At 41.9% G+C, this 19,285-nt stretch overlaps 1 protein-coding gene across 10 annotated transcripts in view; it reads left to right on the forward strand.

Moving 5' to 3' along the window:
* Nucleotides 1–936: 936 nt before the first annotated feature.
* The window catches only part of LOC126284740 (uncharacterized), a 624,884-nt gene continuing 606,535 nt past the window's right edge, over nt 937–19,285 (forward strand). For 7 of the 10 annotated variants that reach the window (XR_007551536.1, XR_007551538.1, XR_007551543.1 and 4 more), the window contains exons 1-2: nt 946–1,097; nt 1,427–1,504. The gene's annotated coding sequence lies outside the window, so the exon portion shown is untranslated. Of the gene's footprint in view, nt 1,098–1,426; nt 1,505–19,285 lie in introns of all 10 variants that reach the window. The other 3 variants (XR_007551535.1, XR_007551537.1, XR_007551545.1) reach the window with 2 other exon arrangements.

The raw sequence follows: 19,285 nt of genomic DNA on the forward strand, positions 1-19,285 counted from the left end.
ACAAATGTATGACCATCAGCAGTGTTGTGTCCTCACTCTAGAAGATAGTGTGATGGTGTTCCCAAAACATAAGCACCTAATCTTCCGATCAGATAATACATAGTGCCACTTATTCCCCTCCTCTCTCTGAACAAATACTGCCAGCTAAAGTTTTGTCTGCCTTCAACATAACAACTAATTATTTTCCGATCGTATTTAGGCGTTGTTTACTGACGCATTTGAAAAAGGTGAAGAAAATCTATCGGGTTAAAGCATGCCGTATAAGCCCTGCGTAACTATGAATTCAACTGTTCAGAAAGACTACTGCAAATGTGAAAGTGATAAACAAGTCTTTAACCTTTATTAACTAGAGATGTGATAAGCATTTGTCACGCTTAAGCATTCCTTTATAATTCCGTTCCTGCACACGAATTATTGTAAATAAGTTACTTCTGCTCATCACAGATCATTGCACAAAAATTTCTTTTCTGTTGTTGGTCACCCTGTAAAAACGAAACGAAAATGTGATTTCAGGGTTTCTGTTTCTCGTATTCTTGAATTCATGGCATATGTATTTGTAAAAATGTAACATAAAGCAAATATCAGCTTGCATATTTCAATCTTTTGTTGTGTACTTTGTTTTATGAGGTAAAATTACCGGAATAATTTATCAAAAACTTCAATACAAGTAAACGTCACGAAGTAGGCCTATTTGTGAGTGCCGATGTATTCTGCCTTCTTCAAGAACTCATCGTTTAGCATTTCATCCAAACTGCAACTAATAATTTTTTCTCAATATTAATATTTCTTCAGTATTAATGGGCTTTACCTGCGAAGTAGGAATTTTAATTTGTCACAGTTATTGAGAACGGACATCATTCACGCCGCACCTGTACGTATAAACGTTGGCTGTGGTCCACATTTCAAAGGAAATCGCATTACTCATTGTTGCCCGATCTTCACTTGTACACGATACATTCTTTGGAAGAGGAGCAATAGGACAGACATGTTTTGGCCAACTGAAAAGTGAAAATTTCTTGTTTTTTATTATGCAGATGTAAAATTTTTAATATGCTAAGAATCATATTTTCCCGAAGATCTGGCGTTCTTCTCGAATGGTGCGTACCGTTATTGTCACAGTAATGAGGGAATGAAAGGTCATGTAAAGACAGATACACGTAGCAGGGCAACACGATAAATGCCTTAGTGTGTTACGTATAAGTCAAAAGTGATATGGAAGTTACAGTGACTCGTAAAACAGTCGTTGAAACTGTTTCGTTATCGGTCGAGTAGAGAATGGTACCGGTAATAGTGTTTGGTACCTGTAATACGCGTTTCAATGCTTTAGAAATATTTCGGAGTGCTTTCTTTGTAAATTGTACATATTAGATTACGGAAACTAATCTTTTTCTCAATAGTGGATTTCAGATTTCTGTTTTTATTTCAGCTGGCCAAATAACTTCGTTGCGAAGAAATAAGTAGAGGCTACTCTTCTCTTAACATTACTGAACTTCATAGTAGACTGGTAAGTGGCACATTACATCAGACTGATAAATTCCTTTTATGCGAACTTAGTAAGCAGGCGTGTACAAAAAGTAACGGCTCCGTAATGTATTAAATAGTTCCTGTCTTTTCTTGTTTCGAGTACGTTACTATTGCGACGAGTCAATCGTTCTCTGGAGTGCTTCCGTGGCTACATAACAAAGTAAGATTTGATGTTGTTTATGATATAAATAGTTCGTTCTCGCGTTTCAAGGTATCTGAAAGGAAAGAGAAATCTTGTTAAAGAATAAAATTTTCTGTTCCTCGATGGCAAAAACAAAACGAATACGATTTTATGTAGTAAGAAGCTCATCTCGTTAGTACCTACATCTACATTCGTATATACTCAGCAAACCGCTGTGAGGTGCATGGTAGAGTGTACGGTTTATTGTACCAGTTACTAGGATTACTTCCTGTTCCATTCACACATGGAGCGCGTGAGGAATGATAACGCCTCTGTGCGTGCAGCAATTATTCTGACCTTATCTTCACGATCCCGATGTGAGCGATACGTGGGGGATTGTAGTATACTCCTAGAGTCATCATTTAAAGCCAGATCTAGAAACTTTGTTAACAGACTTCTCGGTATAATTTACGCCTGTCTTCAAGAGTCTGCCAGTTCAGATCCTTAAGCATCTCTGTGACAGTCTCCCACTGATTAAACAAACCTGTGCCCATCTCTGTATATGTTCGATATCCTCCGCTAGTCCTATTTGATACGAGTCCCACTCACTTAAGCAATATTCTAGGATGTGTCGCATGAATGATTTTTAACCAATCACCTGTGTTGATTGCATTCCTCAGTATTTTAACAATAATCCGAGATGTACCACTCGCTTTACCCACTATGTGTGATAGTAGCATCATTGGCTGTGTATTAAATTCATGAGGTTGATTGGCAATGTGTTGTTAACTGTATAAGCACTCCTCGTCTTTCGCTTTCCGGTTAGCAGCAAGACATACAACATTCATGTTGTTCTAATAAACTTTTTTAGTGATTGGCCCTTTTTTCTTTTTGAACGTACGATTATCAGGCAGTCGACTTGTTTCCCAGAAATCAGAGTTATCAGAAATTGTTACATCACACAGTTTTGTTATTTCAACTGTTTTTAAAGCAAACCATTATCCACGCAGGGAAATGTTTATTCTGATTGATAGGTTTGGCGTTTCATATTTTTATGCGGACAAGACTAATTTTCAAAATCCGGCGGGTGGTTAAAATTATATTTAGATTTACTTTGAGTAGGTCTAGACGTAATTTACGATGTAAGCATTGGCTATGACCAGTGACGTAACGGTAACTGCTTATGTGATTTCACTAGATTATGCGCATTTTGGATTGCGTTTCTTTTTGTCATTATTGCTGCGTTGATTTACGGATTGTATTTTTATTCTCTGTTGTGTATTATGAGATACAAAATATCTCTTCTGTTTCGGGTGGAGCTATATTATTTAATCGATTCATCAATCTTCTTTATAATAAATGTATAATTTGTACTTCGTACTGTTGATCTTTGTTCCCGCTACAGCTGCAGCGCTTTTTTACGTTACTCAGTTTGTATCTTTCCCATAAATTGTTAAAGTTCTTTTTCTGAAATTTAGGATTTGCTCATGATACGCGCCACTTGTGTAGATGTGTATTTTACTTTTAGTTCATACTTGTATCGAAATCTTCACTACAGCTGTGGAGCTTTTTTATCACGATCTCTATTCGTGTCCTTGCCAGTAAATAAAGTTTATGTTGTATCCATTCCTATCTAATACTGATGAGTATATATATTCGGAACTGTGAAACACAGTCCCCCATTGAGCTACAAAGGTAAACTATTTCTCGATACTAGCTTTGGTTTATTTAGGATGACTTTTTTTTGTTAGTACTCTGTGTCTGGATCTCCACTACCACTATAGAACTCTTTTTCGATACTCGATTCAGTATCTTTTTGACAAATAGTTAAAAGTTGCTCTTCTCAAATCCTTTACAGTTTACTCCTGATATATACACATATCCGTAACTTAAACTGTACAGTTTTAGTGTATGTATATCGCAATACACACTTGAGGTGTATAGTTTAAGTGCATATACTCCCTGAACAAAAAGTGAAGCCCACAGAGAGAGGAGGAAACGAAATGATATCTTACTGACTGAGAGAATATGTGATGTTATTTCAGTGATTAGCTCACAAATTCGAGCCAAATTTACAAAGAACTTGGGAGTAAGAGCCCACTTATCAGTATGACGTTGCACTCCCTCTTGGGCCTGGACATCCATGCACGAACTTGGTTAGGCAGGGGGCAAGGCAGCCCACAACAGTTGAAACTGGTCCTTTGTATCCTGGATACTGGCAGTGAGACAAGAATTCACGTGCGAGCTGGTACCACACACGCTCTATTGGGAACAGAGATGGGGTTTTTGCTCGCCGCGAGATTAGTTTATCATCACACAGACAGTTCGTAGAGACGTGAGCCATGTGTGGACGAGCATTGTCCTCATGAAAAATTGGCACCACGACACTGTTGCATGAGAGGTAATACATGAGGACGCATTATAGCTTTGATGTGCCCTTTGTGCGATCAGAGTATCCCACCAATAGTAGCTGATGGCTTCTCACACTATGCTCCCAGGAGCAACACTACTATGTCTCTCAAAACATTGGAAAATGGGACCTTGCCACAGATCGCGCCGCCATATTTGCACATGATGATAATCATAGGTGCCATAGAACTGCGATTCAACACTTAGCTCAGTGCAACACCAATCGTGAACAGTCCATGCTTCCCATCACAGTACCACTCCGACGACTGTCATTTGTGCTGTGGTGTTAATGACAGCCTACACATGTGACGTAATTCTCTGTCCAGTTGCTGCTAGTTTCTGACCAGTGGTGGCGAGTGACAGAACGTTGAAGGGAGTCCATTACTTGTTCTCAAATGGGAGGCACAGATGTGAAGAGGTTGGAATGTGTTAGCTGCACAGTATGGCTACCCACTCTTGTGGAGGGCAGACAAGGTACACTGGAACCCTAACGATTAGTTTGGCTGCCCTCATGTTCCCACACAGTCCAACAATGGGCCACTGTCAGATCCGAAGCCCCCACAAATCTGGACATTACACCATTCTATTAGCCGGACAAATGGAGGCCCACAATGAGGTATCTTTCAAACTCTTATCGGGTACTGGGCTGCTGATAACGCTATCTCACACCTGTGGTGTCTGTGGGTCCATGTATCCATCACAATGGTAACTCAATGTCTGATGCTGTTTATGCCCCTGTGCACCCTATCAGGCCTAATAACAAAATTAATGCACACTGGAGGCTGTTCCACCTGTCTTAATCATTTACATTCCCACTGATGGTGTGTACATGTCCTAAGTTATGTTGACATTTGAGGATGTCTTCCGGGTCTTCACATATTCTTCAAGTAGTGTATGATAATTGGTTAAACTGCTTGCTCGTTAGCATATTGAAAACTTTGTAGCGTGTCTGTCATCTCCCCTGTTTGAGCCCAGGCAGAATACGGTGACCAGTAGATGCACAGATTGCAGGGCACGAGTGCAGAGAGCAATAGTGGTGGAAGCTGCGGTAAGGTGTTGTAGGGGAAATGCCAAGCGCTGGAGGGGAAGTGCCTACACTCAGATCTTTTTTAAATATTAAGTGGGCTTCCTCCGCACCTGCGCTTACATGGTGATCACTCTAAAACATCTGTCACCTCTATTTTCATTTGTATCTAAATAGGATACTACCAAAAACTCAGCGATTTATTGTCACATGGCTTGTTAACCATTTGTAACTTTCAGAGAAGTGTCTTAAGTGGCGAATTTCGGTATGTTAGAATTTGCTTCTTTTGCCAAAACACAGTAGAGTTTACGCAGTCTCACCTCACATGTTGTACATTTGCAATTCCGAGAGTATTCTGAAACAGTGATTTATTAAGTGAGGAAAAGTAAGGTGACTATTTTATGAAATCGCACATCATGCATGCAAAATAAATGTGTAATTTATCCACTTATATTGTTCCAAAACTCATAATATTTCTCGCTTGACCAGCTATCGATAGACCTTAAAAATTAGGTAATAATAATAATAATAATAGCTTTATTCAACATCGAATGGTACACTGCACATGTACAAAGAAACAGTAATGATTAAAGTTATTTGTACAATAAACAAGACACATTCTTCTGAATACATCATTAATTTACAACAAAATTACAATAAGATGTTTACTGATTTCTATTCACATAATTTAAAAAAGCATTTGTTGTTCTTCATATAAGTATATTACTCTTCTAATGTGTAGAAATGGTGTTTTACTAAAAATTTATTAAGCTGATGTTTCAGGTTAATTGTAGGAAGAGCCATGATTGCGCTAGGCAGTGCATTAGCTAATTTTATACCTGTGTACTGAGGCCCTTTTCGTAAAGAGCTGTTCTCTGGCTGCCAATGTACAATCTATCTATATTTCTTGTATTGTACTGGTGGAAATCTGAATAAGTGTTTGGGTGTCGTCTTTTCACAAGCAATATGGCTTTTAGAATGTATGTGTTTGTAACAGTTAACACTCCTGTTTTTGGAAACAAGCTGCGACAAGATTCCCTATATTTTGCTCCACAGATTATTCTTACACCCCTTTTTTGAAGAATGGGTAGCTTATCTAGATTAACTTTGGTTGTTGCCCCCCAAATTTCAATGCTGTGGTTCAAGTGAGAAGAGAAAAGAGCATGGTATGCAGTCTTTAAGGCTACAGTGTCTTTACAGAACTTGCTACCAGTACTGATTGCAAATATATTTTTTGACAACTTTGTTGTTAGGGAGTCAATATGTGTGTCCCATTTCAGGTTGCTTTGGATTGTTTCGTCAAGGAATTTTACACTAGACTCTTTCTTTACCAAGTCGTTGCCAATGTATAATTTAATTTCTTTATTCAAAATGCTTTTGTTAAACCCTGTTTTACTGGTGCTTACATTTAAGTGGCTTTCATTAAAAAACTGAACAATTTCTTTTGTCACATTATTACACTCGGCCTCTAGTTCATTACATGACTCCTTTTTACACACAATGGACGTGTCATCGGCATACAGAACAATTTTGGAACATATAGTACAGTATTTAATATCATTTACATAGATCAAGAACAGAAGGGGGCCCAATATGGAGCCCTGGGGCACGACATATTTTATGTAAGTGATCTCTGATTTGTAGACACCACTTTCCGTTTTAAGTAGAACAAACTGTTTTCTATTGCTCATATAACACTTTATTAGGTCATAAACCGTGCCTCTAATGCCCATGTTCCATAGCTTGTCTAATATGATGTCAACATTCACACAATAAAATCCTTTTTCCAGGTCTAGGTATACACCTGCCACTTGTTTCTTGCTTTCGATACCCCCTTACACCTCTTCCATCGAGAAAGTCTGTAGTTAGTGGAATAACACGGTAGATAACCATATGGGAAAATACTCTCATTTTTGCTTGCTACCATTTGCCAAATTCTCATTTCGGTATCTCAAACCGTTTATAAAATCTGAGAAATGCTGTAGATGCTCCACTCTGGCTTTTTCGCTGGGGAGGCGCGATCGCAAATGAGTATGCTATGTGAGCTCAGTTTTCTGGAGATTGGTGACAGCAGTCGAAAGAAAAATTAAATACACTCCTGGAAATTGAAATAAGAACACCGTGAATTCATTGTCCCAGGAAGGGGAAACTTTATTGACACATTCCTGGGGTCAGATACATCACATGATCACACTGGCAGAACCACAGGCACGTAGACACAGGCAACAGAGCATGCACAATGTCGGCACTAGTACAGTGTATATCCACCTTTCGCAGCAATGCAGGCTGCTATTCTCCCATGGAGACGATCGTAGAGATGCTGGATGTAGTCCTGTGGAACGGCTTGCCATGCCATTTCCACCTGGCGCCTCAGTTGGACCAGCGTTCGTGCTGGACGTGCAGACCGCGTGAGACGACGCTTCATCCAATCCCAAACATGCTCAATGGGGGACACATCCGGAGATCTTGCTGGCCAGGGTAGTTGACTTACACCTTCTAGAGCACGTTGGGTGGCACGGGATACATGCGGACGTGCATTGTCCTGTTGGAACAGCAAGTTCCCTTGCCGGTCTAGGAATGGTAGAACGATGGGTTCGATGACGGTTTGGATGTACCGTGAACTGTTCAGCGTCCCCTCGACGATCACCAGAGGTGTACGGCCAGTGTAGGAGATCGCTCCCTACACCATGATGCCGGGTGTTGGCCCTGTGTGCCTCGGTCGTATGCAGTCCTGATTGTGGCGCTCACCTGCACAGCGCCAAACACGCATACGACCATCATTGGCACCAAGGCAGAAGCGGCTCTCATCGCTGAAGACGACACGTCTCCATTCGTCCCTCCATTCACGCCTGTCGCGACACCACTGGAGGCGGGCTGCACGATGTTGGGGCGTGAGCGGAAGACGGCCTAACGGTGTTCGGGACCGTAGCCCAGCTTCATGGAGACGGTTGCGAATGGTCCTCGCCGATACCCCAGGAGCAACAGTGTCCCTAATTTGCTGGGAAGTGGCGGTGCGGTCCCCTACGGCACTGCGTAGGATCCTACGGTCTTGGCGTGCATCCGTGCGTCGCTGCGGTCCGGTCCCAGGTCGACGGGCACGTGCACCTTCCGCCGACCACTGGCGACAACATCGATGTACTGTGGAGACCTCACGCCCCACGTGTTGAGCAATTCGGCGGTATGTCCACCCGGCCTCCCGCATGCCCACTACACGCCCTCGCTCAAAGTCCGTCAACTGCACATACGGTTCACGTCCACGCTGTCGCGGCATGCTACCAGTGTTAAAGACTGCGATGGAGCTCCGTATGCCACGGCAAACTGGCTGACACTGACGGCGGCGGTGCACAAATGCTGTGGAGCTAGCGCCATTCGACGGCCAACACCACGGTTCCTGGTGTGTCCGCTGTGCCGTGCGTGTGATCATTGCTTGTACAGCCCTCTCGCAGTGTCCGGAGTAAGTATGGTGAGTCTGACACACCGGTGTCAATGTGTTCTTTTTTCCATTTCCAGGAGTGTATGTCAGCTAAATTTCATATGCAGCAACATATTAAGTAATATGCACCAAACGCAAAATCACAATTACCCCCGTTTTTCATTGCAAGCTGTTTAGAATTTTGTACAGTGTCTTATTTACATCCAAATATCTCAGTAAAATGATGGGCACAACATCACGAAGCTGACATATAAAGCTACAATTAAAGCAAAAACAATTTTTTTTACTGAATAGTTTCCGAAAAATCTGACAAAGACTGCTGAGGGTGCCCCTCGTTCTGTCATCGCCTTAGAGCTTTGGACGAAAATTGGTCACTGCGCATCTGCTACTTTATGCTGTGCAGACTCTACAGCAGTAATACCTGTGGGATACATGAATTTCTCTTTGCTTTTGACTACTTGTGATTTACAAAGACACTTCTGCAGAAGTCTTCGCTTGCTAAGTCATCGGTATACGGTATACATAGTATATGAAAACTGTGGTGGTGGTGGTGGTTAGTGTTTAACGTCTCGTCGACAACGAGGTCATTAGAGACGGAGCGCAAGCTCGGGTTAGGTAAGGATTGGGAAGAAAATCGCCCGTGCCCTTGCAAAGGAACCATCCCGGCATTTGCCTGAAACGATTTAGGGAATGAAAACTGTACCGAGAGACTTAGAAGGGTTGTAGATGGTATGAAATGACCAGGGCTGTCTTTATACGAAGCCGCCAAGATGCGCTTCTGTGCAACGAACCGACCTGACACGTGATGCTGCGATACTGGAAAGGGAAGCGACTCCTTTGTTGTCCAGCGGCGCCGCTATGGTTTGCCGATGCAGCGTTGCCGTGCGTCGGTTTCGTTGTGGAGTCTGACGAGCAGGATGTCATTTGCTTCTCTTATTTAGTAAGAAAATCATAAACAGTCAGTTTAAAAGTAGTAAACCCCGTGTGCCAACATTTATGGAATGAAGAATAGTTATAATTGAAAAAAAGGCAGGCAATTTCTCCTCTGTGTGGCGGTTATAAACGCTAACATACACGTGTCTCCAACAGCAATTGAGAGATTCATACCTCATAAATTGGTAAGAGATGGAACTGATCCACCATGGTACACAAAACAGGTTCGAACGCTGTTGCAGAGGCAACGGAAAATCATGCGAAGTTCAGAAGAACTTGAAATCCCGAAGATTGGCTAAAATTTACAGACGTGCGAAATTTGGCACGGACTTCAATGCGACATGAATTTAATAGGTTCCACAACGAAACATTGTCTCGAAATTTGGTAGAAAATCCGAAGAAATTCTGGTCGTATGTAAAGTACACAAGCGGCAAGACGCAGTCAACACCTTCGCTGCGCAGTGCCGATGGTACTGTTATCGACGACTGTGCCGCTAAAGCTGAGTTATTGAACGCAGTTTTCCGAAATTCCTTCACCACGGAAGACGAATGGAATATTCCAGAATTTGAAACACGAACAGCTGCTAGCGTGAGTTTCTTAGAAGTAGATACTTTAGGGGTTGCGAAGCAACTCACATCGCTTGATACGGGCAAGTCTTCAGGTCCAGAGTGTATACCGATTAGGTTCCTTTCAGATTACGCTGATACAATAGCTCCCTACTTAGCAATCATATACAACCGTTCGCTCACTGATAGATCTGTACCTACAGATTGGAAAATTGCGCAGGTCGCACAAGTGTTTAAGAAGGGTTGCAGGAGTAATCTATCGAAGTACAGACCTATATCGTTGACGTCGGTTTGCAGTAGGGTTTTGGACCATATACTGTATTCAAACATTATGAATCACCTCGAAGGGAACGATCTATTGATACGTAATCAGCATGGCTTCAGAAAACATCGCTCTTGTGCAACGCAGCTAGCTCTTTATTCGTACTTAGTAATGGCCGCTATCGACAGGGGATCTCAAGTTGATTCCGTATTTCTAGATTTCCGGAAAGCTTTTAACACCGTTCCTCACAAGCGACTTCTATTCAAGCTGCGGTCCTATGGGGTATCGTCTCAGTTGTGCGACTGGATTCGTGATTTCCTGTCAGGAAGGTCGCAGTTCGTAGTAATAGACGGCAAATCATAGAGTAAAACTGAAGTGATATCAGGTGTTCCCCAGGAAAGCGTCCTGGGACCTCTGCTCTTCCTGATCTATGTAAATGACCTGGGTGACAATCAGAGCAGTTCTCTTAGGTTGTTCACAGATGATGCTGTAATTTACCGTCTAGTAAGGTCATCCGAAGGCCAGAATCAGTTGCAAAGCGATTTAGAAAAGACTGATGTATGGTGTGGCAGGTGGCAGTTGACGCTAAATAACGAAAAGTGTGAGGTGATCCACATGAGTTCTAAAAGAAATCCGTTGGAATTCGATTACTCGATAAATAGTACAATTCTCAAGGCAGTCAATTGAACTAAGTACCTGGGTGTTAAAATTACGAACAACTTCAGTTGGAAGGACCACATAGATAATATTGTCGGGAAGGCGAGCCAAAGGTTGCGTTTCATTGGCAGGACACTTAGAAGATGCAACAAGTCCACTAAAGAGACAGCTTACACTACACTCGTTCGTCCTCTGTTAGAATATTGCTGCGCGGTGTGGGATCCTTACCAGGTGGGATTGACGGAGGGCATCGAAAGGATGCAAAAAAGGGCAGCTCGTTTTGTATTATCACGTTATAGGGGAGAGAGTGTGGCAGATATGATACACGAGTTGGGATGGAAGTCATTACAGCATTGACGTTTTTCGTCGCGGCGAGACCTTTTTACGAAATTTCAGTCACCAACTTTCTCTTCCGAATGCGAAAATATTTTGTTGAGCCCAACCTACATAGGTAGGAATGATCATCAAAATAAAATACGAGAAATCAGAGCTCGAACAGAAAGGTTTAGGTGTTCGTTTTTCCCGCGCGCTGTTCGGGAGTGGAATGGTAAAGAGATAGTATGATTGTGGTTCGATGAACCCTCTGCCAAGCACTTAAATGTGAATTCTATAGTAATCATGTAGCTGTAGATGTTGAAGTAGAAGTCAGTTGACCGTGGATCGCTGTATTACAACAACTAAAACTTTTTCTCCGTATTGTTGTTGGCTATCAGATCCATGTTAATTGACGTTGGTGCAAGTGTGAAAGAGATAGATTCATCTGCGTTCAAGAATTCGTTGCTTCACGTAAAGTTAATTGAGAATGACATTTAATCTCCTCGGTGCAGGCAGTCGTCTGAAAATACTGATTACTTTCCTTTGTAATCGTTGTTGATTAAGATTTAGGTATGTCATCTTTCTTACTGACTTCACACGGAGTCAATTTCTTATCCGTTAATAAATAGTTTCAGCTAAAGTCTCTATAGGGCTAGAAGATATACTGAAATGTAGTTTCGACATCTTGCTAAAGAGAGCAGAATTTTTGGTAAACCTTTGAACATATCTCTGGAACTTAAATAAAAATATTTTACAGATGTGCTGCGTGTTGCACAATTTTCTACATGGTCGAGGCAGATACATATTTAAAAACATTTTAACTGCTTGTGGTTTATACCGTTGGAAAGTTATCTTTCGGCCAACAAGGCCTTTGTCTATTTTTGACAGAGACCTTGTTGGCCGAAAGCTAACTTTCTGACAGTCTTTTTGTTATGCCTTTCTGCAACGCATCTCCGCTATACGGTGAGCAGCAACTGTCCTTTGCATTATATTGTTACAGACATTAAACTGCTATTTAGCGGCTATATTCCTTGTTTCATCTGCTGTAACTGCAAAATAATGTGCACTTTTGATTTCATTCTATAATTTTCTAAGAAATGTATGACTCAGAATAGCCGAAATTTCATTTTGTACTTCATGGGATGCCCATTTATAAGTTTCACGCTGAAGACACATTATCTTCACATCGAAGGCAAAATAAATTGCCAAAGTTACTTGTTTCATCAGTAGGCTATTGTATTCAAGCCCCTGCACAGCTTTGTAACGGGAGGAAGATATGATTTTTAGTAAACAATCATAGTTTTCTTTAATTTTCTTTTGAAATCTATCTAAATACATTGACATACAATTTTAAGTATATGAATTTCTGTACAGCCTCTCTGTGGCAGCCTGATGTTTCCACTTTCAACTCTTCTATCCCTTTCTTCTAATTCCAAAAACGAGTCTACCTGAAAGTTTTTCCATTTGGTAAGAAAACTGAGAACGATATTCTTCAAATATTTGAAAAAATAATATATTTTATCGCATTGTATTCAGTCCATGCAAACTGCTGTCTCCAAGAGGGCTGATAACTACGTTGCTTTTTCCTGGAAAGAATTTTTGGTAACGTCACACTTTAGTCACTTTCTTAGTTTTCGTTTTCACACATTACACCACGGACGCTATATCTAAGTTCACCATCACTAACACTTGGTGCATTAGCACGTATCTTCGTAATTAAACCCTTGTCCATTTTAAAATGGCCAGTAAGAGATGTGAGACTGATTAATTATTCGACTGTGTCACAGGAAGACTTGAGTGGCCATTGACAATATCCACCGTGTGATCGAAACTCAAACGATAAGAGGCTTGGACTGAAGCGTCAGAAATCCCTTCAAGACAGCTCGTCACGTGCAGAGGTTAGAGCAGTAGCAGAGATGAGCTAGCAGTAGCTCGCGAAATCGGCATTTTTCTATTATGATCTATTGCAACAATCTACATGCAAGTTTAACAGATATACTGGTAAAGGGGGAGGGCTCAGACGTGTGTGTTTGAGCATTGGGGGGGGGGGGGGGGTAGACCGGTATTACACTATCAAATTTCTTTGTCCAATATCTTTGTCAAAGATATTTGACAGTGTAATAGGGAACCTTGTCAAATGTCGTCCAATATTTGATCAAATCTAGGGTCTCGCTGTAGATTTTATCAAAGAAGTCGCTTGTCTTCTGTTCACTGCAATGTGACATGTTACCACATGGAGCGCTAGCATAGCTGCATTCTGTCGTCTGTAGTGTTTTTATAAACATTGCAGGTAAATAAAATTGGTGTATGCCGACAATTACAAAATTAATAGAGATGTATGAAGCTGATGAGGTGCTTTACGACGTGAGACACGCTGAATACAAAAATAGATTATGAAGATTGGAGACCTGACCTAACATAACCTAACCTAACCCAACCCAACTCTCTCAGTAGCAAGGAATTGGAGTGTTATAGTGAGCCTGTCGATTGCAGATGTAGCAGTTCATAAGTGAATACTGTACTTTGTGATATGAGGATACACTTCATTGAGCACATACAGAAATGTATGCGTATCCATTCTTAAGTAATTGATGTATGACTTGACGTCCTTCACTATAAGCTCACGTAACAAGTTTTGTTGAATGCTTTCATCGTGTCATCGTAAAACCCACAGCTTCACGCAGCTATGTTTCCTTTTCTTTTCTCCTGCTTCTCATCTGCATATGCAGTTGTGGTACATGCAACTGCTGCGGTTAATAACAAGTTGTTGTTGCAGGCCAGCTTGAACTTTGACGAAAAATATGATGACAGTTTAATACCCCTTATAGCGCTACGTCAAAGATCTTTGTCAAATATATTTGATCACATCTTTGACAAAGAAATATGATAGTGTAATACCGGCCATAGGGGATGGCGAGATCCTGCTTCTAAATATTTGGGGAGGCACAAAGTACCTTGTCCCCCCCCCCCCCCCCACCAAGTCGGTGCCCCTGCCTACACGATCATATACTACCAAACACGATCCCTGCAAGACATGGGTCAACTGCCGAGGCCCACAAGAAATACAGGCTGTGACGGGTATATCACAGCATGCGACACTGCAAGACTTCAGCCTAGATTGCAGGACGACATTGAGTTGCGCCACTCGTTGTCTGGAATGAGTTGCGTGCAAATCGTTTCATACTTGACTGTAGACACGGCGAAATCAGTACATACTTCAGTTTCGTCGTTTTGTGGGTTCCTGAGTCGTGTCTGAAATGAAAGTTTTGGCAACTGCACGTAGCACGAGTTGCGATGGAGTTAAAGCTGGAAAAAAAGCTTGTTTCGATTCGTGACTGGATGAAGAAAAGAAATCAGTTCGGTTGCTCAGCACCCTTGCTGAAATAATTTGTAAGGGAAGACCCAAGAATTTCTTTTAATTATATTAGAATGTCACCAGATCTGTTAACGTTTCTTCTAAATAGAGTTAATTATGCGATAATGAATATAGATAGTGTACTGCAAGAAAGACTATCGCCAAAACTGAAATGACATATTACATTGCACGAATCACAATTGAGAACACTTGGCATGCTATAGTATGCGGTATCTGTTGGTGATGACTTTTTTTCATTAACTCCAATAATTGTTAACAGTAATAATTATTAACATTAACAGCAGTAATTATTCGAAGCAGATCGCATTAAGAAGAGAACGGTTTGAAAACTTCTCTCTTGAAGATAGATCTATACTGTGGCAATATTTCAAAATTCAAGCATATATGCTGCGATGTTTTAAATAGATGAATATTGAATAAAGAATGTAGCTTCTTGATTTGCATAGCCTTCCCTCCTGTCAACAATATTCCTTAAAAGAAGAGCGGGCCAACTCAAACGATGGGATTTTAGTCTTGTAGACAAGAGCATTTCTATAGCTTGAATTACATTTGCTTGTATTTTTCTTAATTTAGTTGTATACGTGATCCTAATTCAATAAATTTTGCCCTGCTGCTCAGTTATTGTCAAACTATCTATATTCTGCTCGCACATGAAAGTCTCAGGAGCAGCAATATGTCGCTAATTTTTGTAATCAGCATCACTGAAATCCCACAAACATCTGTGCAAAGCATATATATCCAAAAAGCGAACATTATTCTCCGTTCCGAAATCACATCTCAGATTGCCTACATTCTACGAACACACATAACCTCAAAACTCATGCAACTAGTGTTGGAACACGCCGAAACTGTTTTGTTTCACCGACGAGTCGAGCAAACGCTCGGCGCGCATGCGCATTGGCCTGTAGGGCAGTTGCCTGCAACTTGACTTGTCGTATAAACTAGGCTTTATTGTACGCACAGGGTATAATGGCCAATGCGCAGTGACCTCTTGTCGTCCAAAGTGCAGCGCGAGTTCATTCGTTTGTTCAGAAGGGGAGGCCGGCACTGTTTACCTCCTTTCGGATAGTCGGTGATAACAGAATTGAGGCGCACGCCCTACAGTGTTTCTCAAACTATTTTGCATTACTTATAACTGTATATGCCACCTTCGTGATGATGTAGCCATAATTTCATTAATGGTTATAGTTACTGAGATGTTCGCATGGTTCAAATGGCTCTGAGCACTATGGGACTTAACTTCTGAGGTCATCAGGTCCCTAGAACTTAGAACTTAGAACATCACACACATCCATGCCCGATGCAGGATTCGAACCTGCAACCGTAGCGGTCGCGCGGTTCCAGACTGTAGCGCCTAGAACCGCTCCGCCATCCCGGCTGGCTGTTTGCATGGAAGTAAGACACTGTGCAAAATTCTAAAATGCTTGCAATGAAAAATAGGGGTCATTATGATTTTGCGTTTGGCGCATATTACATTATATGCTGATGCATATGAAATTTAGCTAACGTATTGGATTTATCTTTGGACTTAGTTTGAGGTCTCTATCTAAAACCAATCTTGAGAAACTTGAACTGATGTAGCGCATTCATTTGCTATCACGCGCGCCAGCGGTAAAGCCAGAGTGAAATATCCGCAACATTTCTTATATTTCCGAAACATTTCTTATATTTCGAAAATCGCTTGACATATCAGAAAGAGCAATCAGGAGAGCAATTTGACGTATTGTTATTACGCAAAACTTCCTTATCTCCCTTCTTATTCAACTAACTACAGACTTTTTCTAGCCCGCCGGAGTGGCCGAGCGGTTCTAGGCGCTTCAGTCTGGAACCGCGTGACCGCAAAGGTCGCAGGTTCGAATCCTGCCTCGGGCATGGATGTGTGTGATGTCCTTAGGTTAGTTAGGTTTAAGTAGTTCTAATTTCTAGGGGACTGATGACCTCAGCTGTTAAGTCCCATATTGCTCAGAGCTATTTGAACCATTTGAACAGACTTTTTATATAAATAATGTTATTTTTAAGGGCCGTCGTAGATGGTGAAACGAGAAATGCTGTGGGGTTTGGAACAACACAAGTGAAGGCATCGCACTTTATTTTTGTAGCGAGGGTGTGCTCTGATCGTACTTTGCCTCATTTCCTCACTTAATAAACCACTGTTTCACAATTCTCTCGCAGTTACGTCTGCACAACGTGTTAGTGAGGTGAGACTGTGTAAACTCCGCTGTGTTTTGGCAAAAGAAGCATATTTTAACATTGCAACAAAAGGTGGTGGTTAGTGTTTAACGTCCCGTCGACAACGAGGTCATTAGAGACGGAGCGCAAGCTCGGGTTAGGGAAGGATTGGGAAGGAAATCGGTCGTGCCCTTTGAAAGGAACCATCCCGGCATTTGCCTGAAATGATTTAGGGAAATCACGGAAAACCTAAATAAGGATGGCTGGAGACGGGATTGAACCGTCGTCCTCCAGAATGCGAGTCCAGTGTGCTAACCACTGCGCCACCTCGCTCGGTGCAACAAAAGGAATTTGTAGGTTTTACTCAAAATTCCCACTCATGACGCTTCTCTGAAAGTTACAAATAGTTAACAAACCATGCGAAAATAAATCGTCGCTTTCGTTGAATTTTCAGCGGAATTCCTTTTAGATATTAACCAAAGCGAGAATGTCAAATGCCGCGCTGAGTGGTCGCGCGGTTAAAGCACTTACGTCACGGATAGCGCAGCCCCTCCCGCCGGAGTTTTGAGTTCTCCCTCGGGCAAAAGTGTGTTTTTATTAGCACAAGTTAGTTTAAGAAGTGTGTAAGTCTAGGGACCGATGACCTCAGCGGTTTGGTCCCTCAGGAATTTACACACATTTGAACATTTAAGTATCAGATCTTTTTCAGTGGTGACCATTCAAGTGTGGGTGTGGATTTACAAAGAATATGAGCCTAGGCTTGAGTTTAGAACGGCACTTCTCCTCCAGCTCTCCACATTTGCCCTACACCGCCTGCCCTTGACCTCCACCACTACCACTCTCTCCACGAGTGCGCTGCTAATTGCGAATTTCCCGCCCACATTATTCTGCGTGCGCTCTACAGACCCTATTACACGATGCGCGTAAAATGTACGTCTATGCACCAGCGTCCGAAGCGTACATATCTGTAACTACAAACTGGTTTAGTTGATCTATTACACCATCCATGAGGGACATACCTGGCGCACATGTGCAGTAGTAACGTGCGAAACGCAAATAGAATCGTCTTATCTCTTGTAAAGTCGTTTGTTTTACTGTGCGAAACACAAGGGGGACCGCGTGACATATTGGAATGTCATTCGTTCAAATTCTTTATGTGAGCTCAAGGTTCCTATTTAATAAGAAATTGTTTTTATCATTATTTATGAAGTAATTGATATTTTATTATGTAGGTTAATACTGTTCTGAATTTCAGGTATATTTGTCAGTCACTTCCTGGTTTGCCATGCATGGTTTGCAGAGTACACAGGGTGTTACAAAAAGGTACGACCAAACTTTCAGGAAACATTCCTCACACACAAATAAAGAAAAGATGTTATGTGAACATGTGTCCGGAAACGCTTAATTTCCATGTTAGAGCACATTTTAGTTTCGTCAGTACTGTACTGTACTGTACTTCCTCGATTCACCGCCAGTTGGCCCAATTGAAGGAAGGTAATGGTGACTTCGGTGCTTGTGTTGACATGCGACTCATTGCTCTACAGTACCAACATCAAGCACATCAGTATCAACAGGTTAGTGTTCATCACGAACGTGGTTTTGCAGTCAGTGCAACGCTTACAAATGCGGAATTGGTAGATACCCATTTGATGTATGGATTAGCACGGAGCAATAGCCGTGGCGCGGTACGTTTGTATCGAGACAGATTTCCAGAACGACGGTGTCCCGACAGGAAGCAATTGATCGGCGTCTTAGGGAGCACGGGACATTCCAGCCTATGACTCGCGACTGGGGAAGACCTAGAACGACGAGGACCCCTGCAATGGACGAAGCAGTTCTTCGTGCAGTTGACGATAGCCCTAATGTCAGCGTCAGAGAAGTTGCTGCTGTACAAGATAACGTCGACCGCGTCACTGTATGGAGAGTGCTACGGGAGAACCAGTTGTTTCGGTATCATGTACAGCATGTGCAGGCACTATCAGCAGCTGATTGGCCTCCACGGTACACTTCTGCGAATGGCTCGTCCAACAATGTGTCAATCCTCATTTCAGTGCAAATGTTCTCTTTACGGATGAGGCTTCATTTCAACGTGATCAGATTGTAATTTTTCACAATCAACATGTATGGGCTGACGAGAATCCGCGCGCACTTGTGCAATCACGTCATCAACACAGATTTTCTGTGAACGTTTGGGCAGGCATTGTTGGTGATGTCTTGATTGGACCCGATGTTCTTCCACCTACGCTCAATGGAGCACGTTATCATGATTTCATACGGGATACTCTACCTGTGCTGCTAGAACATGTGTCTTTGCAAATATGACACAAGATGTGGTTCATGCACGATGGAGCTCCTGCACATTTCAGTCGAAGTGTTAGTACGCTTCTCAACAACAGATTCGTTGACTGATGGATTGGTAGAGGCGGACCAATTCCATGGTCTCCACGCTCTCCTGACCTCAACCCTCTTGACTTTCATTTATGGGGACATTTGAA

Source organism: Schistocerca gregaria, chromosome 8, assembly GCF_023897955.1.
Source record: "Schistocerca gregaria isolate iqSchGreg1 chromosome 8, iqSchGreg1.2, whole genome shotgun sequence".
NCBI lineage: Eukaryota > Metazoa > Arthropoda > Insecta > Orthoptera > Acrididae > Schistocerca > Schistocerca gregaria.